Below are 26,191 nucleotides of genomic sequence, written 5' to 3'. Positions count from 1 at the left end.
AACATCTTCATACCATAAAAATTAACAAATGGAAAGTAAAGTCCATATGCAGCTATAACAAAAGCCAGGAAATGGAATTTCGATTATATCAACTGAGAAAAATTCTCCTCTGATAAAATGAGAATAGGCTCAAATTAAAAGTTAATAGAATAGATTCAAAAGTTAATAAGGGGCATTGAAGAAAAGTAGGCAAACTATGAGGAGAATAAGAAAGGCATACGTGAAGAAGAAAAAAGGGCCAGAAGAAGAGTAACAGACATGGAAGACAGGCCAATAATAATAATAATAATAATAATTTTTGTGTTATCAGAGTTCCTGAAGAACAGAATAATGAGACAGAGCCAATATCTAAAACTATAATTCAAGATAACTTTATACGGTGGGAAAAGACCTATGTCTACACGTTCTGAGAGATCACTGAGTACCAGGAAAAATTTACCCAGAAGGATCATACTCCAAGGCAAAGCCCAGTAAAACTATTAGATTTCAAAAAAAAAAAAAAAAAAAAAAAAAAAAAAAGAAAGAAAGAAAGAAACTCTCAAGCCTCCAGGAAAAAATATCAAATAACTTACAAAGTTGTTTGTTATAAGTTATAACAAATATATATATAAGTTATAAGAATTAGACTAGCATCAGACATTTCAAAACCAACATATAAAGCAAGGCAATGCTTTTTGTTTTGTTTTGTTTTGAGACAGAGTTTTGCTCTCGTTGCCCAGGTTGGAGTGCAATGGCATGATCTTGGCTCTTTGCAAACTCTGCCTCCTGGGTTCAAGCAATTCTCCTGCCTCAGCCTCCCGAGTAGCTGGTAGGACTGTGATGACAACCCCGAGCCGCAAAACCAGCAAGTTTTTATTAGGGTTTTTAAAAGGGGAGGGGGTGTACGAACAGGGAGTAAGTCACAAAGATCACATGCTTCAAAGGGCAATAAAGATCACAAGGCAAGGCAAAATTAGAATTACTGATGAGGGTCTATGTCTCACTGTGCACACATTGCCTTGATAAACATCTTAACAGGAAACAGGGTTGAAGAGCAGAGAACCGGTCTGACTAGAATTTACCAGGCTGGAATTTCCCAATCCTAGTAAGCCTGAGGGTACTGCAGGAGACCAGGGTGCATTTCAGTCCTTATGTCAACCACAGAAGACAGACACTCCCAGAGCGGCTGTCTATAGACCTACCCCCAGGAATGCATTCCTTCCCCAGGGTTACTCCTTGCTGGGAAAAGAATTCAGTGATATTTTTCCTACTTGCACGCCCATCTATAGGCTTTATGCAAGAAGAAAAATATGGCTCTATTCTGCCCGACCCCACAGGCAGTCAGGCCTTATGGTTATCTTCCCTTGTTCCCTGAAAATTGCTGTTATTCTGTTCTATATCAGGGTGCACTGATTTCATATTGTTCAAACACACATGTTCTACAATCAATTTGTACAATAGTGGTCCAGAGGTGACGTACATTTTCAGCTTATGAAGATAACAGGATTAAGAGATTAAAGACAGGCATAAGAAATTATAAGAGTATTATTAGGGAAGTGATAAATGTCCATGAAATCTTCACAATTTATGTTCAGAGATTGCAGTAAAGACAGGCATAATAAATTATAAAAGTATTAATTTTGGGAATTGATAAATGTCCATGAAATCTTCACAATTTATGTTCTTCTTCCTCAGTTCCAGCCAGTCCCTCTGTTTGGGGCCCTGACTTCCTGCAACACCCCATCAAATTGCTTTCCCTTATATTGCTTGTCTCTGAATGGTTATTGTGACCTCCTTAATCATATTGTTCTTTTAATAGGCTAATGTCTCCCTTGAACTTTTATTTACACTGCTTATATGTGATAGCCTCAAGGACACTTCTGCTTGCTGTGGGCAGCCCTGGTTGAAGCAGGTGCTCAGCTTCAAATCTGTGGATGCTTTGGGTTTCCTCTGGATTCCTGCTCCAGCCTCTCTTTGTCCAGGCACTTTCTTCAGTTCTCGTTTGTTCCATTCCCTGCAGGTGCAGGGTCTCTGCCCTGTTGCTCTAAACAAGTCCAAGCCAGATTTCCAGCTCTGGACTCACCTGTCTGGCAAGGGAGGAAAGACAAGAATAAATATTCTTTGCTTTCATGAGCTCTGTAGATGGTAGTGATATAAATAAGCTTGATAATCGTATACAAAAAAAGACAAAAATGAGATTCATACTGATGTTGGGGGGTTGGTAAGGGTGTGATGATGATGTGACCCTACAAGATGAGGGAACTACAGGGTGAGGAAGTGAAGTTGACATTTCATCAAGAATGTTCCTCCATTCTGATCAGCAGCTAGGGTTGAGGCTTATGGTTTTCAGTTTAATGTAGCTGTGCTTTCAGTAGGCTCTACCCTCTCCCAGTAGACCTCCAGGCAGAGGGGTGCAGGAACTATCTTGTGAGAGCTGACTGTTACAGTTCAGGAATTTTGCAATCTGGTGGTCAAACACAGCCATTATTCAAGCTTAAATTATATGCCATTATCGTATAAATTATATAAAAATTATATATTGAAAACAAAGGTAATAAATACTCAAAAGCCATCAATTCCTAATTGTCTTACTACACTTTGCTGCTGTTCTTGAGGTTATTTTGTGCCTGTCTGGGGGAAATATCACATAATCATGTACTGCTGCATGTCTCTCCCAACTCCACATTCGGTGGCGTCAGCCATGAAATCAGCTGTGGTTGGAGTTTTTACACTGTGGAATTACAAATATTGAGAGTCAGGGCTTGATTTATTATCTTTTTGATTGTGTAAACTTAAGAATGGTTGAACCATGGAATGCTATGTAGTCATAAAAAGAATGAAATTATGTTCTTTGCAGCAACATGGATGCAGCTGGAGTCCATTATCCTAGGCAAATTAATGCAAGAACGGAAAACCAATACTGCATGTAACTTGTAATTGGGAGCTAGACATGAGTTACACATGGACATAAAGATGGGAACAATAAACAATGGGGACTATGAGAAGGGAGAGAGAGAGAGGGGGGCAAGGGCTGAAAAACTACCTATAGGGCATTATGTTCACCATCTGTGTGACAGGATCATTCGTATCCCAAACCTAAGCATCAGGCAACATGCCCATGTAACAAACCTGCATGTGTACCTTCGGAATCTAAAATAAAAGTTGAAATTATTTTTTACGAAGATGTTGAAGAAAAATGTTAATGCAGATTAAACATGTGTCTACAGTTGTTAAAATGTGAATAATACAAACACCAAGAGAATATTCTAGTTTTCAAAAACTATTATTTGATTCAGTACAAGGAAGTCATTCACATCATTGGTGAATGAGTGAAGCTCCAATATACTTTTTCATTATCTTTATTTTGCCTTACTTATTAAAGTAAATGAAAACATCAACCAATGCTCATGGTGGAACTACACTCAAAGATACAGTTATAAGATATTTACCAGCATACAGCTGTCAGGAGGCCACAATTAACTCTAAAAATGCAGTTCTGATTAGCCAGCACTGCCCTCTGTGGAAGGGAGGGAGCTTTTGTTTATTGTACAAAATCTTAAAAATGTATTGATAAGCAAAAATAAAGTAAAAAGCCCCTGTAATTTCTCTACCAAGAGATAACATGACACATATGCATATGCTTTTTTTAAACAAATATCGAATTATAGCTATAAAGGGAAGACTTTTTAAAATCGCGTGTGTGTAAAAGAGCATTTGGAGAGCATCTTTCCACGTTATTCAGTTTTCTCCTAAAATCTCATTTGTAATTATTCCATAGAAGGCTGTTGTACTGATTATAACTTATTTCACCAGTCCTCAGTGATTGAACATTTGGTTCGTTCCCAATTTGTGGCAATTAAAACTACAGCCTTAGGAAAATAAATAAATGAAACAAGTGACAAATAAAAAAGACAACCCTTACAAAGCACTTCTTTGCAGCTAAATAATGCATCCTTTGTTTTCCTTAGGAGAAATTTCTAGGAAAAAGGTACACGGATGACTAGGCCTTTTCCCCCTCTTTTCTCCTTTTCTTTCTTTAGGGAATGCCATCCCAGTCCTATACTAAGTCTTTAAAAGACCTTCCCTGATAAACTGGAAGCTCCATGTGGGCAGGGACTGTGTCTGCAAATTCATCCCTCTAGCTTCAACCTGTGGCCCAGTGCCTGATGTAGGGACATATTTAATGCATATTTGCTGAATGTAAGAAGGAAAGAGGAAGGGTTGATGTATTAGTTTGCCAGGGCTAACATAACACAGTATCACAGACCAGGTGGTTTCAACAGCAGAAATTTATTTCCTCACAGTTCTAAAGGCTGTAGTCAAGGTGTCAACAGGCTGGTTTCTTCCAGGTTTCAGGTTTCTTCTGTCCTGGACTTGTAGATGACCAGTTTCTCCCTCTGTCTTCACATGGTCGTTCCTCTGTGTCTATGTCCTTATCTCTTCTTCTTAATAAGGATGCCAATCATACTGGATTAAGACCCATCCTAATGGCCTCCTCATGTTAACTTAATTGCCCTTGGAAGATTCCTTTTCCAAATACAGTCACATTTTGACAGGACTTGAACATATGAATTTTGCAGGGGATGTAATTTAGCCCACACAATTGTGCAGATTGCCATGTGGGGTTGTGGTAAGTTAGAGTCAAAAAGGATGGATGTCTTTGGAGACCAAAGACATAGAATTGTATTCACATTGAGGTCATCTCTTTTCAGAATTTACTGATTGGATGCTTTCCTCGCAATTGATTCAAAATTATGAGCTTTTAGTGTACTTTAAAACAGTGGTTCCCCTAGCATGTGGGGTAACTCAGGGGAGGCAAAATTTTACCTCTACCCTCTTAGAGATTTTTTCAGTTGTGGGGTACTGAGAATTAAATTGACATAAGACAGATCAACAGGAGAAAAGCATACAAATTTATTTAATCCATGTTTTATGTGGCACAGGAGCCCTCATAAGAAAATGAAGGCCCAAAGATGCAGTTAGGGTTGAACACTTACATACTGAATGGAACAAAGAGTAGTAAATTATGAAAATGAGAGAAAGCAAGGGGCTTGGACTAGGGTAGTTACTTGGGTGAAATGGCCAGGAAGATAAGGGTTAGTGAAATTAGATTTGTGCTATAGTTTGGATATGGTTTATTTTCACCAAATCTCATGTAGAAATTTGGTCCCCAGTGTTGGAGGTGGAGCCTGATGGGAGGTGTTTTGGTCACAGGGGTGGGTCTCTTGTAAATAGATTAATGCCCTCCCTGAAAGGTGGTTGGGGGGGTACAAGTTAGTTCTCACTCGATTAATATCCACAAGAGCTGGCTGTTAGAAGGAGCCAGGCACTTTCCCCTTCTCTCTTGCTTCCTCTCTCACCATGTGATCTCTGCACATGCCAGTTCCCCTTCACCTTCCAGCATGAGTGGAAGCAGCCTGAGGGCCTCACCAGAAGAAGATGCTGGCATCATGTTTCTTCTACAGTCTGCAGAATCAAGAGCCAAATAAACCTCTTTCTTTATAAATTACTCAGCTTCAGGCATTCCTTTATAGCAACTCAGAATGGGCTAAGACTGTACAGATTTCCTTCAGCCTCAACTTCTTATCCTTGAAGATAAGAATAATGCTTCCCTTCTGTCATAGGGAGGACGTCTTTCACATGGGAATTTCATCTCCTGCTTTTAAGAAACTGAAGAAAGGTCAGAGTGATCTTCTTGCACCTGCTATTGTTCAAGTGCCTTTAACTCAAAATAATCAATATGCCAGAGCAAGATATTTTGGGGTGTAATGCTTTTAACTCCTTCGGTAATTGCAAGAAATCTACGAGTCCATAGGTGTATTGGATTTTATCTGTAAATTAATATTAAATAATACAAACTGTACATAATGAAAACCACAAGTTAAAAAATATAAGCAGATGCTCTTATAAGTATTACCATCCAAATTCATTTAAAAGCAGTATCGAGACACTTCTGGTTTCTAGTTCAATATGAAAAGAGCTTGGAAGTCATCATTCTCATCCTCACAACAAGAAACAAGCTGAACAAACCAAAAAATCAACAATTCTTCTGACCAGGCACGGTGGCTCATGCCTGTAATTCCAGCACTTTGGGAGGTCAAGGTGTGGAGGTCACTTGAGCCCAGGAGTTTAAGATCACCCTAGGCAACACAGTGAGACCTCATCTCGATTTAACAATATTAGTAAATAATAAAAATAAATAACAAAACAAAACAGTTCTTCTTAGATCCATCAGAGAATTGAGGTCACAGGGCAAATCATCTCCCAGAAAATTTGCAAGACAGGAGGATGTAGAGAATCACAACTTACCAAGAACAGAAGCCCAGGAATAAAAGGCCAGCACTGGAGGCAATACCAGTAGGAACACAAACGGTAATTGACAAATTGCTGTAGCCTCAATGTGAATGAGCTTGGGAGTTAAAAACTCTGGGGGACCCAGTCTTAGGAGGGTTCCCACACTTTTCTTGAGTCTTACCTCCAAGAGTCTCATCAAACTCTCAGGTGAAGGTCAGAGAGAAACTTCCCCTCATGTGTGGGTGAGGGAACTATTTTTTTAAAATTTTATCTTTTAATTTTTATTTATTTATTTATTTTGAGGCCAGGTTATAAGACTATTTTTGTATTTTTGGTAAAGACAGGATTTTGCCATGTTGCCCAATAAGGCTGGTCTTGAACTCCTGGCCTCAAGAATGGATCCTCCTGCCTCAGTCTCCCCAAGTGCTGGGATTACAGGCATGAGCCATCACATACAACCGCATGGGAGAACTATTTTGCAATATACTAGAGGCTTTGTTCTCTTTAACAAAAGCTTGCCTTCAAGGGAAACTATTTTACCAGGGCCTAGCCTAATTGGGTTTTGCCAGAGCCTAATCAACCTGGGGAAGAAAAATACTCAACTCCAATCTTCTAGGTTCCTCTAAGGGAGGAGCATGGGGGAGAGCTAAGAAGCACTTGTAAAGGTCACAGCCCAGGGACACAGGCTCACCACAAGCTGAGACTTAATCAAAGGACTGTAGAATGTGTCCCCCACCCCACACCTCACTACCACATCAATCAGGCTCCTATAAGATAATCAAGGGTTTACAGCTAAAAACAATGTTGAATGTATAGTAGCTTATTGCTAAAGTATTTTCATAATGTGGGATTCTGCCACTATCATATGGAGGTTCAGTAAATCATTTTAGTGTAAAAAATACTTAGAGATTCTGAAACCACTGTTCTAAAATAAAGCTACCTAATTGCACCCGAGGATAATGTCAGGTCTTTAAGAGAGAAAAATGGAAACAATCTGTAGTGAATTTAGTGCAGATAATAAAGCTTCAAATACAAATAAGGTGATGTTTATGGAGGACAAACTATAAAGATCCAGGGAAAGATGACTCATCTTTATTGAATATCATGTTTAAAGTGTGTCTTCAAAGAAACCAAGCTTCATGCTAGATTTGAGTCAAAAACAAGCCAAAGTCACTTCTTTACTCTAAAAATCAATAGCTGCTGGGAGGAAAAGGGATTCAATGTTTTTTTTCTTCACCTGGAGCTTTTCAATGTACATAAAGAGGACGGAAAAATAAATAAAAATATGCAAACAAAAACCTACCACCCCCACAACATGGGTGATATAATTTACAACTAAGAATTATTCAAACATAAACTTTATGTGCTCCACTGCATTTCTTACCAAAAATGTCATTAATGACTTCCAGTCAGCTAAGGTTAAAGGTTACCCAACAGAAATTTAAAGACAATCTTAGTAAAAACAAGTTAGCAACAGAAGGAAGTTTATCTTTGATATCTAAACAGGACATAATTAAATTTAGTCTTAATGAGACCTGGCTCTTGGTTTAGTTCCTTTCCTTTTCAGTCCAAAGAAAGGCCAATCCTGGCCAAATAAAATATGTATGGGTCTAGAGGCAGCTTCCATTCTGTGCAAGACTCTTTTTACTTGTACATTCCCTTCTTCACTAAGGCTGGGTGAGTTTTGGATCATTTTTATTTTATCTGACAAATGAGAAATTTATTTTCTAATTCTACAGAGACATTATTTCATGTAATCCAAGATTACATGTATTATTCATGTCTTTTTGTAGTCAGGGACATTGAGACTCAAAAGCCTAAAAAGACTTGTGCAAGGTCAGATTAATAAACATCACAACCAGAAACCAAACTCAATGTAATCTCTCTCTGCAGTTTCTGCTAGTTCCCACTAATATGGACAAAACAGGGAAACACTGGGTAGAAGAGGATGGTTCCCCGGCAAAAGCCCTACCCTTAAGCTTGGAGACCTGCAGCCCTAAATGGGAACAGGCATTTCTGTTTTCCTGCCCAAAAAGTGACCTTTTGGTCTGCCACCACCCCCGATCCTACATGCATATAAACCCCGAACTCCAAGCTCCAGGAGCAGATAAGCAGACGAGAAGACAAGCAGATAAACAGCAGAACAATGTGGCACAGAAAGAGAGAAGAGGAGCACCTGAACGCTGAGAGGAGTTCAGCTGGGGGTGGTCAGAGAGGAGTTTGGCTCCTGGATGGCCAAACTCCATGGTAAGATTATCTTCCTACTCCATCCCCACTTCTGGTTCCACATCCATCCCCCTGAGAGCCACCTTTACCGCAATAAAACCCCTGCATTCATCCTTCAGGTCCATGTGCGACCTGATTCTTCCAGGATGCTGGACAGGAGTTTGGGATACAGAAAGCTGTCACACTGGCCCTCTGTCCTTACAGAAAGGCAGAGGGTCCACTGAGCTGGTTAACACTCAAGCTACCCGTGGACAGAAAGGCTAAAAGGGCACACTGTAACACACGCCCACTTGGGTTCCTGCACTTGTCCAGCTGCCTGCTCCCCATCCCGTAAGGGGTTTGAGCAGTGATGGTGACCAAACAGATGAGCCACACCCCTGTCAAACATCAGGCGAAGGGGTTTGGGGAACTCTCCTATTTCACCACCACGCTGCTTCCAGAATGACCAACAAATGATCCAAGAGCTTGGAAAATATGGATTAGCACTTTTTCACCTTCTTACATGAAAAGAAAGTTAAATAAAATGTAAGCCTGACCATGTGAATGGGAAATAACCAAATGCGTGGAATGAGCTCTTTCTATTAGTGGGATTAGTAAAAGGTTCCTAAAAGGGGCCACTGGAAGTGAATCAGCGAGACCTGGAATGATGAATGTGTGACTAAAAACCACCATTTGTTCAACACTGGGAAATGTGAACACTGCTGCCTAAGGAGTTTGTATTCAATAAAATGCTCTCTAAAGAAATAGTTTTAAAGTCGGTCCTCGGGACAGATGATCACCTTAAAGCAGAGCCCACAGCCCTCATCCAGACCACAAAATGGGAGAGGGGCTTTGCCAGGTTGCAGAAGCATGCTGACTCCAGCCACCAGGTGGGCAGGGCTGCAGGCCAGATAGCAGGGGAGCTCCAAAAGCTGGTCAGGAGTTACAGAAGGGCCCCTTATTATCCAAAATCCAGGATATTCTGACTCTGGAGTCTTTGAGGACTCCCATGCTTGTTTTTGTCCATCTATGGGGTAGTGGTTTGGGGAAAGGGGATGACAAGGCAGTACTGAGTATAGCTGACAAAATCCCAATCCCCTGCAGCTCACAGACTTTCGCACTTGTATTGCTTTCTATGCCCACTATTAGGGTAACCTCCCGGGTGAAACCGTCCTTGCCGCTTATCCATAGCCAGGTAGGGAGGCCGTAGAGTTGCTTAGGCAACTGGGTTTTCCACAAGGCAGAGCGCATTGACATTTAAAATTTTTCTGATTTGAGATAATCTTAAACTTACAGAAAAGATGCAAAATTAAGAAACAGTTACCAATATATATCTTTCACTGACCTTCCCTTAAGGTTAAGGTTAACGTCTTACCGTCTAACCATAGGACAATTAGCAAAACCTGGAAATTAACATTGTTACAATACTGTTAACTATACTGTGGACCTTTTTAAAATTTTATTGGGTTTCTTACTAATATCCTTTTTCTGGTCCAGAATCCAAGTCAGCATCCCATGCTGCACGTGGTTTTCATTTCTTCTTAGTCTTCAATCCGTGACAGTTTCTAAATTTTTCTTTGTCATTCATGACTTTGATACTTTTGAAGGTTACTGTTCAGTACTTCAATTTAGGTTTGCCTAGCATTTTCTCATGATTAGATCAAACTAAAACATTTCTGGCACGAATATTACAAAGTGGTGTGACCTTCCTTCTTGGTGCATCACATCAGTGGGTACGTGAGAATATGTCTTCTTTTTGGTGATATTCACCTTGATTCTTGGTAAAGGTAGTGTCTGCTGCGTTTCTTTGTTGTGAAGTTATGGTATTCCCCTTAGAAACTAAGAAATATCGTGTGGTAAAGACTTTGAAACTCTGCAACTATTCTGTTTCTCATCAAATTTTCACCCACTAATTTTAGCATCCATCAATGGATCTTGCCTGCAACAATTATTACGGTAGAGCTCGCTTCATGGTGAGTTTCCAGTTTCTGCGTTCCTTGTACATTTATTAATTGGAATTCTTTCTTAAGGATGAATTATCTCCCTTTATTTATATTTTACTCATTCAATTATTTATTTATGTCAGTATGGACTCATGGATATTTAACTTTTTTCTGAGGCCTACAATGAAATACTATCATTGTTTATTTTAGTCCTTGAATTAGCCCTGCTTTGGCCATTAGTTGCCTCCTGTGTCCTTTTGACATGCCTCCATTATTTTTTGAGCAGTTTCTTGCTTGAATTTTACAGTTTGCCTCTTTTCAGCATATGCGCCTCAATGTGGTGGCCTTGAAGTCCCATCTGTCCTGACCAAGAAGCTGGCTTACCAAGAGTGATCACCACCAAGGGTCCTTCAACTTCACAGGGTATCCGACCATCATATTCCCTGGGCCCACCTCCTGAGACTCTGATTTAGCGAGTCTGATGTGGGCTTATATCTACATTCTGTAAATAAACACACAAAAAACTCATTAGGTGCTGATTCTAAAGCTCATCCGTGTTTGGAAATCACTGTTCTCCTTCATGGGCTATGGGAGTATGAACCTTATTGGCCTCTAATGTGCTACTCAAAGTGTGATCCGTGGACCAGCAGCATCAGCATCACCTGGGAACACGTTAGGCTGGGCACAGTGGCTCACTCCTGTAATCCCAACACTTTGGGAGGTCGAGGTGGGTGAATCACCTGAGGTCAGGAGTTTGAGACCAGCCTGACGAACATGGTGAAACTCCACCTCTACTAAAAATACAAAATTAGCCAGATGTGGTGGCGCATGCCTGTAATCCCAGCTACTTGGGAGGCTGAGGCAGAAGAATTGCTTGAACCCAGAAGGTAGAGGTTACAGTGAACCGAGATTGTGCCATTGCACTCCAGCCTGGGTAACATGAGCGAAACTCCATCTCAAAAAAAAAAAAAAAAAAAAAAAAAGGAAACACAAGGTTTGGGTCTCTCTGACTTGAAGCAAAATCTCTGGGGACAGAGCCTAAGAGTCAACATTTTAATGAGCTCTTTAGGGAATTCTTATGTATGCTAGTGTGAGGAGCACTGAAACGTGCTATGTTGTAATTACTAAAAACCACAAGCAGGCTAACAAAATTCATCCCTCCAGTCTAAACTCTACCTGAAGCAACTACATCAAGTTGATTGCTCTTTTTGCCTTGGATGTGTTTACCTAAAGATTCCCATAATTCAACATTCTCCTTTTCTTGGGTATCATCCAAACAGTTCCAAACAGATTACTTGGTTCCTCTATAAGGATGTCAAATTACAAGGAAAAAAAGTGGATTTTTGTTTGTAAAGAGTAATATAAATATTCCACCACAGAGCACCATTTCCTTTTTCTTTTCATTTCTAGTGTCCTTCTCACAGATGAAACAATGCCAAAAAATTGAAACAAAACAAAAATAGCAAATATGTTAATTAAGTTGTCATCTAATTTAAACTCCTTTTGTATGAGAATCACTCTTCAACAGACATATATAAGAAGTCTTTTTTTTCTGTTGTGTCTTTATCTATTTTGCATACTATTATCTATCCACAGCAAACCCTGCAGTAAATTACAATAATCCAGTTGGGGCAGTGTACACTGTGCAATTATGCTATCTTATTTAGTATTTTAAAAGGTGTTATTTGCTTCATTGTTAAAGGTACATGTTTATAAAGAAAAGAAAAGACAGAAATGAGTATGTTGGCTAAGTTTACCCACAGTAGCCTGACTCAATCAACCAGTCAGTGAAATGCTTTAAAAATCAGGTTTTTGGTGTGATATGTGACCAATCATATACATTATTTTATTACTGCATGATCAAACTGATTTATTCAATCATGTATCCAACAAACACCCATTCTGCCAGGTACTGTGCTGAATCTAGGGGAAATAAAGATGAATAAAAGAGTCTAATAGAGATGGAGAAGGTTGCAGTGACCACTGCTCTAGTCTCTATGGCTATGATGACAACACGTTATTTACCCTGTCCTCTAGACACAGTCTAAGTTGTTCTCTCTTGGAGCACCATGGGCACAACCATTCTCTTTCAGTAGTGGAGTTATACAGTGCCTCAAATGGATGTAAACGTGTATGAAGAGCTCAATAAAGCAATAGTTTTAGGCCGGGCACAGTGGCTCACACCTGTAATCCCAGCACTTTAGGAGGCCAAGGCAGGTGGATCACTTGAGGTCAGGAGTTCGAGACCAGCCTGGCCAACATGGTAAAACCCCATCTCTACTAAAAATACAGAAATTAGCCGGGTGTGGTGGTGGGTGCCTGTAGTTCCAACTACTCCAGGAGAACTGCCTGAAACTAGGAGGCAGAGGTTTTCAGTAAGCCGAGATTGCACCACTCTACTCCAGCCTGGGCAACAGAATGAGATTCCATCTCAAAAAAAAAAAAAAAAAAAGAATCGCCTATTTTGTGCTGTGTACTTTGCTAAGCCTTTTAAGTGTTTATCCAGTGTCATCAGTGCAGTGCTGGTAAATGGATTTCTGGGGGAAAGGGCCTGATATACAGTTTTTGATGATTTCTGTAGGGTAAATACTCTCATCGCAGCTAATTTCAAGATACCCAGTGTTTAAAAATTGGCTTATAAAATCCTGAAAATTTAACCATTGAGTCTGCCCATGGTATGAGCTAGCTCCAGTGCACCACCGAATGTAATGCTCACAACAAGCCTATGTACTGGGTGTTAGTATTACTACTGTCATAGCAATGTTATCTGTGTTTTACAGATAAGAAAACCAAGGGCACAAATAAGTAATTTGTTTAGGGTCATACAGCAAATGGTAAAGTTAGGATGTAAACCTGGGCACTGTGAGGCTAAAGCTAGTATTATACTGACTGACATTATACTCCTTATGTGTAATAAGTATGGAATAAGATGAAAAGTTATTAAACTTCTGATTTGCATTTTCCAGATGATTCAAAAGCAGTCCTTCACATTGGAAAAGGAAGCCATTGCTCTTTTGGCTGTGAGACCTTTTCCTTCTCAAGTTCAAGTTGTATTTATCCTGTGGCTCAGCGCTAACCCATTCATTGAAGAGTTTGCTTTTCACTTTAAACTGTTCTTATTATCCATATAGGCAAACGTTTTCCATGAGGACGAATAGTAATCACAACTCTCATTTACTGAGTACTTGAAATGTGCTAGGCACTCTATACTCTGTGTGTTTCATTTTATTTAATCCTCACAACCACCCTGTAAAGTAGGCACTATTACCATTCCCATGTTACACACAGGAAACTAAGGCACAGAGGAGGTTAGGAAAAAAAAAAAAAGGCCCAAGCCACACAACTAATGACCATCAGAGCCAGGATTTAAGCCCCAGGCATGTTTTTAGAGCCTGAACTCTTTAACTATTATGTTATCCTAGTCAGTCCTGAAACACTACAGACAGAGGTGCTGGCTAATTTTATGTCCCAGCAGCCCAACTCCTTGTTATATTCCTTGAAGTTCTTTTCTGGTACATTTTTAAAGTCTCTCTTCCTGTCCTGTCCCTGGTCACCTCTCCTTTCTTACCTACAGCAGGTGTTTGCTGTGGCCAGAAGAGCTGGATGCCTCCTCATGCCCTCGCGGCCTCTCCAAATCTGCTTTGCTGTAAACCTGTCACGCCCTTTGATGTTAACCATTCTCGGAAGACGGCACTCATAGAACTCAGTAATGGGAACTGAAGTTTCAAGTTTCATACAATGGGGGGAACACATGAGTCACTGTGGGTGGCTAGCCCACCCCTGACATTTGTGGGGCCTGGGGGCAACAATGCTAATGGAGGCCCACATACCATTTGTCTAAATATTTAGAATTATAAATCAAGCTATTAAACTGTTAAACCAAATCTACTCTGTTCTTCATAATGCTTCAGGGAGCCAGGCTGGAATTCAGAATTATTGAACTCCTCAGAGTTTCTCATGGTGGGTCAGGGAGAACTGGCCCTTAACCAAAGGCCTGTCCCATTTTCTCCCCACCCTCAGCTCTGTCCTTGCACACATGAATGTGGACATTCCAGCCCATACATCCAAGCTAGGTCCCCCTCCCCAGCAAGCAGCTGCCCCTTGGCCACCCCTTGAGTCTAGGGGTGCAAACACTGGAGATGTGGCCTGTCCCCAGGAAGATGGACCTAAGGAGGAGGTCTGCTTAGGCCTGGATGTGCACTCTGGGTATTTGGGAAGGAGATTCCAGGGCCCAGGGGTTGGAAGGGATGCCCTGAGGCTAAAAGAGAGCTCAGCACAGCCAAGGCTCAAGTCCACACCTGACTCCTATAGATCTCAGCTTGGGACTGATGGTGAGTATGCTGTTCCTGGAGTACCACTTTGAACCTGTGGGCGTTAGGTTTGAATGACTCAAGTATTTGATAAATGGATGAAAGGAGGTGAAGTAGTAATCTAATATCTATAAAACTGCCACCATTATGAGGTGACAGCTACATGGCAATGGCTAACAGTCACCTTTTCAGCCCCAATGTCCATAACACCAATGTGAGAGCTAATGCAGTATCACCATTTGGCTAATGGCTTATAACAAACATGACATTCCAAAAAGAACTGCAGTTTAATTGAAGGGAAGACTCCCAGCACTTTCTTATATACAATCTGAGTTTACTGAGTGCTACCTCTGTCCAAAGCTCCTCTTGAATAGGCAAATTTGGGGATAATCTTACATTAGTTCACTGAGTATGAAAATGGTTGATGTCCTAAGAGAAAAGATTTGACACTTAAATTTCCTAAATCTCAGCAGAGAAGAAGGAGGAGAAAAGGAAGAGAAGGAGGAGGACTGGGAGGAGGAGGAGAAGGAGGAGGAGTGGGAGGAATGGGAGGAGGAGAAGGAAGAGGAGGAGGAAAAGGAGGAGAAGAAGAAAGCCAGTACCTTGGCACAAAGTGCCTGAGGGAGGGAGCCCAAGATCATGGGACACACTTGAGGATGGGACCGGCCACCCTGTCAGGAGGTCTCTATGAACACACTGGGCCCAGCTCATTCTCTCACTGGCTCCGAAGCTCTCAAACTTCCCAGCACATTAGACTCACCTGGAGGGCTTGTTAAAAGGCAACAGAGCGTTGGGTCCTGTGCCAAGAGTTTCTGATTCAGTAGGTCTGGGGTGGGGTCCGAGATCCTGCATTTTAGCAAGTTCCCAGGAGATGCTGATGCTGCTAGTCCAGGGACACCACTTTGAGAAGCTCTGCCTTAGGGTTTTCACAGCCACTCCTACACCATACTCACAGCTCAGCTTCCTCTATAACTGCACCCCCTACCACCTTCCTAATTACATAATTGATATTCCGTCTTCACACCAAGTACCCACATAAGAGATTAAACTCAACAGTGTAAGCCATTTGCACAACAAAAAAGAAAAAGCACATGCAGTTTCCCAAGGTATTGGTAAATTCCAAAAGTCTTAACATTAATAACATATCCTTTTTTTTCCTACAATCAGACAAACACCACCATAAACACTCTATTCAACTCTGTATTCTTCCCCAATAGCAGACATCAAAACATCAAAACAGAGGTGTTTTGTGGAAATCTAATCTCCAAAAGTACTGACTTTCATAATTGGCCTAAACCACTCAAACATCTCTAACTTTCTTTTGGATTTGTTACTTATGATGTTATTGTTGGGGCTTAGAAAATAATACCCCAAATGAAGGGCTCACCAGCAGCCTCAGAAGCAAAGGTTTTCTCTGATCTTCTGCCCGCCCCGCCGCCCATCTCTCAGTCCCACTCTCTCCCAAGGCCAGCCATAGAAATGAGAATTCTTCTTCCCCAAGGCAGGTCGTAGCAACCAGAATACCTTTTCCCAAAAGCCAGCCACAAAACCGAAAATATTACTCTAATTTTTCCTCTGCCTTTTTGTATAAAAACTGGCCATAAAGAAATGATCTGGGCCGGGTGCGGTGGCTCAAGCCTGTAATCCCAGCACTTTGGGAGGCCGAGGCGGGTGGATCACGAGGTCAGGAGATCGAGACCATTCTGGCTAACACAGTGAAACCCCGTCTCTACTAAAAAACACAAAAAACTAGCCGGGGGAGGTGGCGGGCGCCTGTAGTCCCAGCTACTCGGGAGGCTGAGGCGGGAGAATGGCGTGAACCCGGGAGGTGGAGCTTGCAGTGAGTCAAGATCATGCCACTGCACTCCAGCCTTGGCGACAGAGCAGGACTCTATCTCCAAAAAAAAAAAAAAAATGGACAATTTACCAGATGCAGTGCCTTACACCTGTAATCCCAGCACTTTGGGAGGCCGAAGTGGGAAGATCACTTGAGGTCAGGAGTTTGGGATTAAGCCTGGGCAACATAGAAAGATCCTGTCTCCACGAAAAGGAAAAAATAATTAGCCAGGTGTGGTGGCGATTCGTGCCTATAGTACCAGCAACTTGGGAGGCTAAGGTGAGAGGATTGCTTGAGCCCAGGAAGTTGAGGCTACAGTGAGTTATGATGCCATTACACTCCAGCCTGGGAAACAGAGCAAGACTCTGTCTCAAATGAAGAAAGAAGAAAGAGAAAGAGAGAAAGAGAGAGGGAGAAAGAGAGAGGAGAGGAGAGGAAGGAAGGAAGGAAGGGAGAGAGGGAGGGAGGGAGGGAGGGAGAGAAGGAAGAAAGGAAGGAAGGAAGGAAGGAGAAAAAAAGAGAAGAGAAGAGAGAGAGAAAGAAAAAAGAAAAAAGAAAGAAAGAAAGAAAAGAAAAGAAAAAGAGAGAAAGAAAGAAAATAAGGGAGGGAGGGAGGGAAGGAAGGAAGGAAGGAAGGAAGGAAGGAAAGAAGGGAGGGAGAGCTTCCCCTGTATATTTGGATCTTCATTCTCAGGGCTCCTGTGTATCCATGTGAAATAAATTTGCATGCCCTTTCTCCTATAAATCAATCAGCCTCATGTCAGTGATTTTCAGCAAACCTTTAGAGGGCCCTTGGCCCCTACATTATCTAAACTCTTCCTATTTCTATTTTGAACATATTATCACTTCTAACAAAAGCAGGTTACCTCTCCATGTAAAACACCGATGCCTCATTGCGGTTGGCTGTGAGCAGAAGGCCACATGCTCCAAGCACATTCCTGTGGTATTTAAGCAAAACACCCTGAACAAACAAAGAAAGCAAAGAGCTGCCAGCTATTACATTTCCAAACAATTTTTTGGGTCTGTAAACATACTATCAATCAATCAAACCATATATATATATATATATATATATATTTTTTTTTTTTTTTTTTTCTCTCAGTCTTTGAGGCTTCCGTGTAGCCATTTGCCTTTGCTGACCTCATCTGCCAATGAGCAGGCTGAGTTCTCAGGCAGTTTTGCCTGGGGTATCGCTTTTCAGGACCAGAAAGGAGGGCCCAAAGTTAGACATAGTGTCTAAACTCATATTAAACCTAAATACATACTTATGAATAAATATAAGACATCGTTTCCAGTGAGTCTCAATTTCCATTCACAGTGTACTAGGTAGATACTGCCCATAACTTAACTATACTAAAATGTTTGCATTCTCCAGTCAGTACCCTTCTATCCGTTGTCAAGGGGAAAATCAAACAGGATGAAGTTTAAAGACAAAAAATATTTCCTGGCAGTAGCCCATGGCCTCTATCACATTGTCCATTTGGAATATTTCTTCGGCTTTCTGGTTTGTCCACCGATTTCCATAATCCAGTCCTACCTCCTTTGTCCTCACATTTGTTTCGCCTGCCACCTAGTGATCTGTTGCTAAGGCAAATGTCACTGCTGACTCAGCCAGTGTTGATTGCTATGTCCTGTCTATGTAGACTAAAACCACAGTGATTGTGGTCATTCCTGACACGTCTCCCCAAAAGCCCACATAAAGGTTGGAGTCCCTTAGGGCAAAAGTGTGATGACAGTATTAGATCCCTCATCCATTTTGCTGAGGTGTTTGTTTGTTTGTTTGTTTTTGTTTTTTTTGAGATCAAGAACTCTTGCCCGAAAGATGATGTTAATCCCTTCCTGAAGGTGGATCCCTCATGACCTAATGTCCCTTAAAAATACCACCATTTCTCAACACTGTTGCACTGGAGACCAAGCCTCAAAATTAGTTTTGGTGGCGGCAACCATATTCAAACCACAGCATATAGCATATTTAAGTTAGTATCACTTATTTTGGGAATGGAAATAATTCTACATCATTTACTGAACAAAAATCATAGCACATTTTGTGGTTTTATGTTAGGTGCTTTTAATTGCAAAGAATAGAGAACTCCAGTTGTCTCCGATTAGGGAAGTCTATTATAAATCACCTTGTAGTAATAAGGAAACAGGGATCTCAGACACGTGGCTAAGACACATGGGGACCTAGAAAAATCAAATGCCCAAACTTCACAGGAAGAACAGAGACTCCATTAGCCAGAAACTTTGGAGAGTGAGCACACAGGTCATTCAGGATACAGGTGGCTCCTGAATTCATGTGACTGTGTAGCTCCCTCCACGGCTGCCTACATAGTGTTTAAGGCCAGTGCAAAATGAAAATGTGAGGCCTTTTTCTCCAAAAGTGGAAACATTTGCCATTAAATATACTTGGCTAGGCATGGTGGCTCATGCCTATAATCCTGCTTTTGGAGCAAAAGGCCTCACATTTTGGGAGACCAAAGTGAGAGGATCACTTGAGCTCAGGAGTTTAAGACCAGTCTGTGCAGCATATTAAGACGCCGTCTCTATATTTAAAAATTAAAAAATGAAAAATTTTAAAAAAAGGTATTAAAATATGTTTTTTTCTTGTGCAGTTTCTCTTTCACCTTGTCATGAAGCTTTTATGTGCTATTTGATGCCATTCCAACTTAAAATTATAGATTATCAGCATTTTTACCTTCATCTTTATATGGTATGATGCCAGTTTTAAATGCAAATATAAGAGCATTTAATTTATATGTAGAATCATTTAAATTATGCAATTTGTGGCTGGGCGCGGTGGCTCACGCCTGTAATCCCAGCACTTTGGGAGGCTGAGGTGGGTAGATCACGAGGTCAGGAGATCGAGACCATCCTGGCTACCACGGTGAAACCCTATCTCTACTAAAAATACAAAAAATTAGTTGGGCATGGTGGCGGTCGTTTGTAGTCCCAGCTACTAGGGAGACTGAGGCAGGAGAATGGCGGGAACCTGGGAGGCGGAGCTTGCAGTAAGCTGAGATGCATCACTGCACTCCAGCCTGGGTGACAGAGCGAGACTCTGTCTCAAAACAAAAACAAACAAAAAAACAAAGACAAAGAATAAATAAATAAATAATGCAATTTGTATTTCCCCATTCCTCTCTGCATATGTATTTCACTCTTACCAGAACAGCAGAAATATTGCACAAAACCAACTCAACTATCTGTATTTCGCTTCTTGATATATGTACATGTATTCTGCCAAGACTCTCCACCTTTGGCTTATGCTAAGGAAAGAAGGACCGAAAGGGAAAGGACTAGGAGTTGCCCCATCTTTTCCCCTTTCCTTCAATGTCATTTTCAGTGTAAGTGATTGACTAATCCAGGGAAATGACATGAATAAGAAAGATTCCTTGGTCATTTGTGTTCCTAAAAATGCACTTATTCTTTCTGCTTTCACAGCAAGTTCTGGTTTTGATGCAAAGTATGGCTTCTTGGGGTAGTGAATGCCCTACTTACTCCATTGTAGATACAACTCCTTCACCTCACATTCACTCTGAGTCTCACTGCCCCTCCATGGGTCCCCTGGAATTCTGTGCTCATGGGCACTGTGAATTTTGTGTGCAAAAGGGTGGCAAGACATAGCAGACATGCCTATTGTGCCTGTCTTAGAGATTAAATTAATAAACATTTCAAGACAGTGACAGCAGAGGATTTAATCCAGTGCTGGGTTGTTTGTGGTCCGGTGTTCAGGAAGCTGGTCCTGGCCCCCTCAGTGGAGAACATGGTGATTCATATTCACCATTAATGTGGCCTGGATGTCTGCTTGTACTGATCTTACTGCTACCACTGACTTCCTTGCTCTCTATTTGGTATGTATTTTTTTTTCAAACTTTTATTGTGGTAAAATATATATTACATAAAATTTACAATCGTAACCATTTTTAAGTGTATATATCAGTGATATTAAATGGACTCGTAATGTTGTGGAATGATCATATTTGGTGTGTGTTTTCACATAGTCCTAACTTCAAATCATTCATGATCTTTCATGGCCCTTTTCTCTGTATTTCTGCTAACTTTTTCTGATACTGACTGACCAAGTCTCTCCCCATTTCCACCTAACCTACTGACAGAGACACAGATGGTCCTTCTCTGTGTGGAGACTTTCGTGCTAGGCCATCCCTGGGATAGGAGAGGGGCAAGAATGGGTTGGGAAGAGGAAGAGGAGAGAATTAAAAGCACATGAGTAGAATTCAGGAACTTTAAATGATTTCATCTGTCCATAAAAAACAGGTTTTTGTTTACAAATGAATGACTGTAGAAACTAACTAAAAGCATCAATGGTAATAAAAATACAGTTTTTTTGCCATATGATAGCTAAAGAAGTTATATTAATAAGATTTAAGTATAGATATTTGCTAGTTTTATGCTACATATTATACTGAATATGAGCTCTTTTACGGATAAAGACCATTACATAGATTTTACCTGTATGATTAATTCCACCAAAGAAATAATATTTTCTACATGTTAATATTTCAGCTGAAATTCAGTTAATAATTTTCAAAAACAGTTTTTTCCTCCCACTGACTTCACAGGAAGGAGGATTTTGTCTTTGGAAATGTATGTCAGCAAGAAGATAAAATGACAGTTAAAGTTTCATTTTAATTTGTTTTCTTCAGTTGTTTATTTTATTTTTGGCTTTGTAGTCACGAGTGGCATCACCTAAGACAACTCACTCATGATAATAAAATGCCATTTTCTTCATGAGTTAATTTTTTAAATAAAAGTGCCATCTCTGACCACAGCAGCAGTCCATGGTGTTTCTTTCTTGGGCCCATACTTGGGAAGGCTGGTTGACCACCAGTTGCTTGCATGACTGTATCTATCCAAGTAGCAATTATGAAAATCAACCAAACATGAAGGAATTTATTTCTTTAACTTAATATTGATTTTTATCAGCTTTCTCCCTACTCCATTTAAAAAAAATAAATGCAGGCGGGGCACAGTGGCTCCTGCCTGTAATCCCAGAACTTTGGGAGGCTGAGGTGGGTGGATCACCTGAGGTCAGGAGTTTGAGACCAGCCTGGACAACAGAGTGAAACGCCATCTCTACTAAAAATACAAGAAAATTAGCCAGGTGTGGTGGTGTGTGCCTGTAGTCCCAGCTACTCGGGAGGCTGAGGCACGAGAATTGCTTGAACCTGGGTGGTGGAGGTTGCAGTGAGCCAACATCGTGCCACTGCACTCTAGCCTGGATGACAGAGAGAGATTCCATCTCAATAAAAATAAATAAATAAATAAATAAATGCAGCCTATTGATGTAGAAGTAGAAAAGAGAGCAGATCAGAATGAAAGTACTAAGTTATGTATTTACTTAATCAAATCAACTAAATAGTGTTGACTTAAATGTAAATCTACAGAAAAATGGATTAAAATGGGAGAAAAAAAATTATTGATTATACTATTTCCAAATATCCTAAGGATGATAAAGAATCCTGTAGACCCAAGAGTCCCAATATTTATTGATTCTTGACAAAATAATAATTTTAAATGGGATAAAGTGTATCAGGTACGGGGCCGACTGAGGCTGTTTGGTAGGCATTAAAGGAATATTCAGTGAAGGGAAATAGGCAGAACAAGTGACCTCTGTGGATGTTCAGCAGGGAGCATGTGAAATGTTCTAACTGAGCAGTGAAGGGTCCTCCATCAGATCATGTGTTCCAGAAAATAGCACCAATCTGCTAGCGTCAGGAAGCTGCTCCGGAACAGGTCAAAGTGGGAGCTAAGAAATACTTGGAAACATGAACCATTTTTTAAAAGTTATCTACAAAGCTGCCTCACACAGAAATCACTTGAGTCAGTTCTAATGCAGATTCATTAACCCATTCTAGACTCTACTTTCTCATAAGTGTTATTGAAATCCTGCAATAACATAAACTGGTATATAAACAGCTTTATGTTATATGTTATATATTAAACCGAGCCAGGGATTCTGGGAAACTTAAGGTCTAGAGTGGGAAGGAGACTTACTGTTTACCTGTTGGTACAGTTTGAGTTTTTTTCTATGTTCTATTTTGTTTGCATTGGAGGGTGGAGGGTAACACATTGACATCGTCTGGATGTTTGTCCCTTCCAAACCTCATGTTAAAATTTGATCCCCAGTAATGGAGGTAGGGCCTGGTGGCAGATGTACAGACCATGGATAGATCCCTCATTAATGTCTTCATGCCATCCTTATGGTAATGAATGAGTTCTTGCTCTTTTTTTTTTTTTTTTTTTGAGACGGAGTCTTTCTCTGTCACCCAGGCTGGAGTGTAGCGGCATGATCTCAGCTCACTGCAACCTGCACCTCCCAGGTTCAAGCGATTCTCCTGTCTCAACCTCCTGAGTAGCTGGGATTGCAGGTGCCCACCACCAGGCCCAGCTAATTTTTGTATTTTTATAGAGACGGGGGTTTCACCATGTTGACCAGGCTGGTCTTGAACTCCTGACTTCAGGTGATCCACCCACCTCAGCCTCCCAAAGTGCTGGAATTACAGGCATGAGCCACCGCGCCCTGCTGAGTTCTTGCTCTTTAAGTCACCTTGAGAATATGATTGTTTAAAAGAGCCTGACACCTTCCTCCCCACTCTCTGCCGCCCTCTCTTGTCATGTAATGTGGGTTCCCTTTGCCTTCCTCCGGGAGTGAAAGCAGGCTGAGGCTCTCACCAGAAGCAGATGCTAGTGCCATGCTTCCTGTATAGCCTGCAGAACCATGAGCCAAATAAATCCCCTTTCTTTATAAATTGCCCAGCCCCAGGCATTCCTTTATAGCAAAGCAAAACAGATGATGACACAGACCTTCTGTAGATATGTCTCATTTGTGTTCACAGGATTCTAATTTGTGGAAGTGACTGTGTGCTGACAGGGAGAGGCCAATGCCACGGAAAGAATTTATTCCTTACATCTCCCAAGAGAAGAGGCCAAACCACGCCATGTGGGGCCACAAGGGAAACATCAGTTTTGGTTAGGAGGCAGAAAGGAGCCGGGGAGAGCCTAGGTCACAGCTTTTACTGGGTTTCCACAGGAAAGCCAAGGCAAGGCAGGGGAAACAGTTTAGGATTGGCTAGTGTGAATAATTCTGGTGGGCTTTGAGCTATTGGGGTGGTGCCAGGTTGACCAGTGACTGCCCCTGGAATGATGCAGGGAAGAGGAAACATTGGGTTGGTGTGTGAGGTTAAAGAGAGCGGTTGGCTTGCATATGAAAGGCATACTCCCAAGTCATTTGTTCACTATATTTAGGAATTAGCCCTGGGAGGGACAGTCTCTCCCAGGGTCTGCAAGGCCACTAAATGCCAGAGCATCAAGAATACAAAAAATAGAAAAATAGTTAATACAGGCCAGGTGCAGTGGCTCACACCTGTAATCCCGGCACTTTGGGAGGCAAAGGCAGGTAAATCACTTGAGAGCAGGAGTTCGAGACTAGCCTAGCTAACATGGCAAAACTTCATCTCTACTAAAAATACATAAATTAGCCAGGTGTGGTGGTGTGCACCTGTAATCCCAGCTACTCAGGAGGTGGAGGCAGGAGAATCACTTGAACCTGGGAAGGGGAGGTTGCACAGAGCCAAGATCACGCCACTGCGCTCCAGCCTGGGCAACAGAGCAAGACTCTGTCTCACCCCTGCCCCACGGCCAAAAAAGTTAATACAATTGGCCATGTGATAAATAGATGCCAAATAGACAAATACAGACTCTAAGAAAGTACGATAAGAATAAAAGTATAGGAATGAAATGCATTTCTATATAATTAAATTTTACTGTGAAATAAATACACAGTCATTTAAATCCCACTGTTTCTATAGTATATAGAAATATATAGATAGTATAGTATAAGTGTTCAGATAAACACTAGATGTATATATTGAACAATGTAGTGATATTGTAGACTTAAACACATATAGTGAGATTTCACTATTTCTAATGAAATAGAGTTATGCAAGTATACATTTTAGGTTGTGCTTGATTTGGGGGCAGAAGCAGGGAGTATTTTAAAAAATTATTTTCAATAGAAATTTTATTCCAATGGAATAAAGAATGTTGACATTCTGATAAGAGCTCCTTCATGAAATGCAATTACAATGACTATTCATTACAATGCGCTAATACACTGCAGTTACTTCATACAAAGAGGGTAAAGTTTCCTTAGCGTTTTTATAAATTATATATTTTCTTTTTGAAAAGAATAAAAAAACTTATTTTTTTTTTCATTTTAAGAATAGATTGCCTTAATCAAGAGACTAGAAGGTAGGACTGAGGAATTCTTTGTACTTGAACATGAAAAAGGAAACATGTTCAAAGTTCACTGCAGCAATGATTATATTAACAAATGAGTAATGAGTGGAAACAACCCAAAAGCCTCTCAGTAAAGGAATTTATAAAATACTATCCAGACATTAAAAAAAATAGATTACGGCTGGGCATGGTGGCTCATGTCTGTCATCCCAGCACTTTGGGAGGTCAAGGCAGGCAAATCACTTGAGGTCAGGAGTTTGAGACCAGCCTAGTCAACAGGGTGAAAACCTGTCTCTACTAAAAATACAAAAATTAGCTGGGTGTGATGGTGCATGCCTGTAATCCCAGCTGCTCAGTAGGCTGAGGCAGGGGAATCTCTTGAACCTGGGAGGCAGAATTTGCAGTGAGCCGAGATTGCGCCATTGCACTCTAGCCTGGGCGACAGAGCAAGACTCAGCCTCCAAAAAACAATAGTAATAATAAAATAAATAGAACTACATCTGTATCTTCTAACATAGCAAGAACTAAAAAACATAATGTTGAATGAAAGTTGCAGAAATATCATAGACTTGGCCAGGAGCGTTGGCTCATGCCTATAATCCCAGCACTTTGGGAGGCTAAGGTGGGCAGATCACCTGAGGTCCTCAGGAGTTCGAGACCAGTCTGGCCAACATAGTGAAACCCCATCTCTACTAAAAATACAAAAATTAACCACGGCTGTTGGAGTGTGCCTATAATCCCAGCTACTTGGAAGACTGAAGCAGGAGAGTTGCTTAAACCCAGGAGGCGGAGGTTGCAGTGAGGTGAGATTGTGCCACTGCACTCCAGCCTGGACCACAGAGCAAGGCCCTATCTTTAAAAAAAAAAAAAAAAAAAAATCATTAAGATGTCATACAGGCAAAATTTTAAAATCCATAAAACAATATTGGGAGGGTGAGATATGAGAAAGGGAAGAGAAGTAGGGAAATTTCATTTGTCATAATAATTTTATTATTAAATAAATTAAACTAATACATAAAATGAAAATTTTATATTTTTATTATTAAAAAGAAGAGAAAATTGAAGTAAATATAAAATGTCGCTATTTGTTCATCTGCCAGGCTGGCTTATAGGAGTTTGTTAATATATTGTGCTTTTCAAAAAATTTTAATTAAAAAAACTACAAGCAAAACATAAAAACAGATTGGCTTTAGCTACAAAAAATGGAGAAATGCTCTTAGCATTATAAATTATCAGAATCAGCAGTGCATACAATAATTTGGAAAGTTAATGAGTTTTTCTAGAAAATGATCAGTTTTGATTTTGATCAATTGGAAGTGTCAAGAAAATGGACCAAAAAAAAAAAAAAAACAAAAAAAAACAAA

The 26,191-nt window shown here is 40.7% G+C and overlaps 1 protein-coding gene across 4 annotated transcripts in view; it reads right to left on the bottom strand.

Moving 5' to 3' along the window:
- Positions 1–26,191, bottom strand: part of PDK1 (pyruvate dehydrogenase kinase 1) — a 119,930-nt gene that overhangs the window by 21,053 nt on the left and 72,686 nt on the right. Inside the window, exon 13 of one of the 4 annotated variants that reach the window (XR_012094228.1) lies at positions 544–2,066. The exons of 2 other annotated variants lie outside the window; for them this stretch is intronic. The gene's annotated coding sequence lies outside the window, so the exon portion shown is untranslated. Of the gene's footprint in view, positions 1–543; positions 2,067–4,875; positions 10,924–26,191 lie in introns of those variants that run through there. One more of the 4 variants, XR_012094226.1, reaches the window with a different exon arrangement.

The sequence above is a fragment of the Chlorocebus sabaeus genome, chromosome 10 (genome assembly GCF_047675955.1).
Source record: "Chlorocebus sabaeus isolate Y175 chromosome 10, mChlSab1.0.hap1, whole genome shotgun sequence".
NCBI lineage: Eukaryota > Metazoa > Chordata > Mammalia > Primates > Cercopithecidae > Chlorocebus > Chlorocebus sabaeus.
The sequence above is the reverse complement of the archived record's forward strand: the minus strand, read 5'-3'. Positions and strand labels throughout refer to the sequence as shown.